The sequence below is a fragment of the Drosophila subpulchrella genome, chromosome 2L, assembly GCF_014743375.2.
Source record: "Drosophila subpulchrella strain 33 F10 #4 breed RU33 chromosome 2L, RU_Dsub_v1.1 Primary Assembly, whole genome shotgun sequence".
In the NCBI taxonomy this organism is placed as follows: Eukaryota; Metazoa; Arthropoda; class Insecta; order Diptera; family Drosophilidae; genus Drosophila; species Drosophila subpulchrella.
In genome coordinates, this window is record NC_050610.1 from 6385041 (window position 1) to 6389363 (window position 4323).

Consider the following 4323-nt stretch of genomic DNA (forward strand, 5'->3'; position numbering starts at 1 on the left):
TTACGATATTTACCAAGTATACCACATCATCGATGCTAATTACACCTCGAGCCCCCAAAAAAACCTGCATGCCCATTAAATGCTGCACTCAAGCGTTTAAATGGGCCGAATATTTCAAAGCTAATGTGCCGTTATATAATTGACTATAATTTAAAACAAACTTTCGGCTTTTTTCCACACTCATACTTTTTTCGGGCAATCAAGCCTGAAATGACCGACGTGCCGAATGCAAATTTTGCCAAACCCGCAAAGCCCCTCGATAGGCAATCAATCATGAGAGCTGACTTTCATTTTCCTTTTATCTTGCTGTATCCCAAATAGAAGTAATTAAAAATTTAAGTCCCATTGAGCGCTAATGTCCGCTGTGCAGAAGCAGACCATTTTCCGCCATTAAAAAGGTAATAAATTAGAAAAAATTGCCAATTTGTGCTATGAAATGTTTTTAGAAAAACATAAATAAAAATATATTTTGTAAATATAAGCTAATTAGTATAAAATGAAAAGCATTATGGAATATGATTGGCTTAGAAGCCAATTTCAGTTCTAAAATGTTTTTAAGAAAAAGCTTTTCTTTTTACTTTAACAATTTAAAATAATGGTGTTCACCGTTCTTAAAATTCTGGCAGAGGGTTCTTAAATTTGTTTAAAACATTAGACTCACCAACTGAAAACAAGGGAGAACGCTATAGTCGAGTACCTCGACTATCAGATACCCGTTACTCAGCTTAAGCGACCAAAGGGAAATGGAGATATGCAGGCAGCAAAGCGAGATTTAAATGCGCCACCTACCGGCGGAAGACAGATTTAAGCATTGTGGGCGTTAGGGTAGGCGTGACAAATTCATTGTTCAATAGAATAAGTTAGCCGCGCACTTTGCTCTCTCTGAGCGCCGGCAGTGCTTTTCTCTTTGCCGCTAAGTTCGGCCGGCAACTATTTACATACACACACATACACGCGTAAAAGCATTTCGCACTGTCTGGCTCTGACGTCATAGCTTTTTTTCTTGGGAGGTTTGTGGGCGTTAGAGTGGGCGTAGAAAATTTTTTTTTGGGTCAATCGATAGGTATGGACAAGACTAATACATTTCAGTTAAAATTTTCTGTCTAACATCAAAACTGTAGGAGCCACAGTTTTGGGCGGTTTGTGGGCGTTAGAGTGGGCGTGGCACTCTACTGAAACAAACTTGCGCTGCGTAAGAAGCTCAGGAATCTGCTCGCCAAATCTCAATAGCCTAGCTCTCATAGTTTCCGAGATCTCAGCGTTCATCCGGACAGACGGACAGACGGACAGACGGACAGACGGACATGGCTAGATCGACTCGGCTAGTGATCCTGATCAAGAATATATATACTTTATGGGGTCGGAAACGCTTCCTTCTGCCTGTTACATACTTTCCGACGAATCTAGTATACCCTTTTACTCTACGAGTAACGGGTATAAAAATTGTTTTATGTTTTTAAAAGGTACGGTAATCATGACTTCAAATTTTTAGTTCTTAACTAGCTATTGAATAAAAAAATATAATTGTTTTTTGTAAAACAGAGAACAGGGTTAATGCAAATAGGTGCTGCAAAGTGAATACGCATTCTTTTCTTTGACTTCCGAGGGACATCTAATTATATTTTTAATGGACATATTTTTTACTAGATGGCGTAGTAAACAAAGTCAATGTTACTCATACGCAATGTGCGCATTGATACCCATGTAATTGCTATTTACACATTTTCCGCATGATTTGCCAATTTTAATGAGCATTGTTTGTGTCGGTGCAGCTCCAGCTCCTGCTTCTGCTTCACCTCCAGCAGCTGTTAAAATAGACAACCCAAGGGCACTGGGCATCCTCCATATAGGGAGGATGGGGGATGGCGCTGGAGATGGGATGGGATGTCATTGGCGAAACTACGCACTTCCATCAGCCTGTGTGTGTTTTCTTTTTCGTTCTTGGAAATTGATTTCGGCCATGATTGATTGCGCAGCAGCCCGAAATGTAGGCAACATTCTCGAGCGCTTTAAAGTCGCCCGCTCATCAGGCATCCCATCCTCATCAGGATTTTTCACTTTTCACTTTCTCCCGCAACGGAATTCGTTTACATTTCGTTTCAATTTGAATTTATCCGTATCTTTTCGACGCCACCGAATGTTTGCACAAAAAAAAATGCTTAAATGGGGGAAGGGGGTTGTGTGGCAATGTAGGTTTTACGTAGGTATTGAACTTTCATTGACTTATGTGAGCCGTGTTTTGGATTTGAATTGCGGTTAATATTGTTTGCCTTGTGGTGTGTGCATTATGGCGTTGGCTGATGGAAACCAGTCAATGCTGCAGGGCTTTTGTTAATTTAATTAGTTTTCCGGGCGTGGTAGGCACGGGGAATTTTCCTGCCTAAATCGAATTTCTACACAGGTTGCCTGGCCTGCACTAAAAACATGTGAAATCATGGCACACAAAATGGCTTCGCAAAAATGTAACAAAACCTTTCCATGAATATGAATCGTGTTAAAAGAGATGAAATATATTTACAAGATCTCAAAAGCTTGGAAACAGATTCGAGGAATTGAGAATCCATTTAATCAGAATTACAAATTGATTCGGCTTATGCCAACAAATAAATATCTATTCAGTTTTATATGAAATGCCAATTGGAAACAGTTTTGGTATCAAGAAAAATATCCCATTTTATACCCATTACTCGTAGAGTAAAAGGGTATTTTAGATTCTTCGGAAATTATGTAACAGGTAGGAGAAAGCGATTTCGACCCCATGAGGTTTATTTGTTCTTGCTCAGAATCACTAGCCGTATGAACGCTGAGATCTCGGAAACTATAAAATCCAGAAAGTTGCGACTAGACCTGCAGGTTCAAGAGATGAGCAGCGCAAGATTTTTTCACCAGGGTGCCACGCCCACTTTAACGTCCATAAACGCCCTTAACGCAAAAGCCCGCCTAGACCCATGTTTTTGAAGATTTTTTAAAAGTGTAAATGAGATTAGGTTTTGATTATCAATATCCATCTACGTACCAAAAATTGTTCAGATCTGACTATCCATTAAAAAGTTGTAAGAAAATAAAGAATTTGGCGCTAAATGGCGTGGTGTGCAATTTTGGAAACAGTCGCTCTGCTGCTAGTATATCGCCATCTCCCTCGCCCTCCCTAGATGGTAACCGAGTATTTGATAGTCGATGCCATCGACTATAGCGTTCTCTCTTGTTAAATTTGTATTTATTCCTTGAATTTTTCATTTTGTATTTAAAAGTACAAATGTTGATAAGCTCTGTGTAATTTTACACACAAATTTACTTAACTTCATTTTAAATATTCAAATTCTTCGGAAAAAATGTTTTTTTAGGTATTTGCACACCTTGTTTTCAATTGGTCATGTCGGTGTGGCAAACAATTTCAGGAATTTTTAGTTGTGCTCTCTCTCAACTGAAATTTGGCACTTAGTTGAGTGAATGTTTTACAAACAGCACTTGAGCACCTGTCAATTTTTGTAAAATGATTTCGCAAAACGAGGTTGGTGGGTTGTAAAGGGAAAATGCCATAGAACTGTGGGTAGGCACAGATAACCTCGCTTTCCAAACGTGTCCCCTGGGTCGCTGGAAAGTACAAAAAGATAGTTGGATAGTTGGACAGAGGCATGTATGTATCTGTCTGTCTGTGTAAAATCCACAACCGAACACGCATGTGGGCGCCTTAGCACATTTTCCTCGCTATTGCGGCTTTTGCCGCTTCGCGTTGCAGTTTTGCAAAACTTTTGCCTCCAATGGCTAATATTTGACGCACTGTTTCATTACGCAGGCACAACCTCAACCACGCCCCCTCATCAGCACACACACAGACTGCAGCCACCAAGGATAAACTGACTCATATCCTCCCACGCCCACGCCCTTCCAGGTCCCACTGCCAGTTTCCCACTGGCTGTCGCAATTCGAATTGCATTTTAAATTGACATACGTAAAACGCAAAAATGGCACAATTTACATAAGGCATGGCGAAAGGGAGAACGGAGAAGGGCTCAGGGAGAAAGCCGGTTGTCCTTCACAGAAACTTTCCCCGAGGTATGCAACGTTTGCCAAAAATAGCCCACTAAAATCCATTTGCCAAATTCGTTGTCAGGATCAGGTCGTTTTATATTTTCGGGCTAAATAAATGAAGGGAAAGCAATTAAAATAATTGTTTTTTTCAAATGCCAGCCAAATGGCTAAAAGGAATAATTATATGTCAACTAACAATTAAATTCATTGTGTTGCGTTTTCATAGGTTCTATTTGGAAAATGTAAATATAATTTCTATTGCTTGTGTGTCATTCAGATTTTTATATTTAA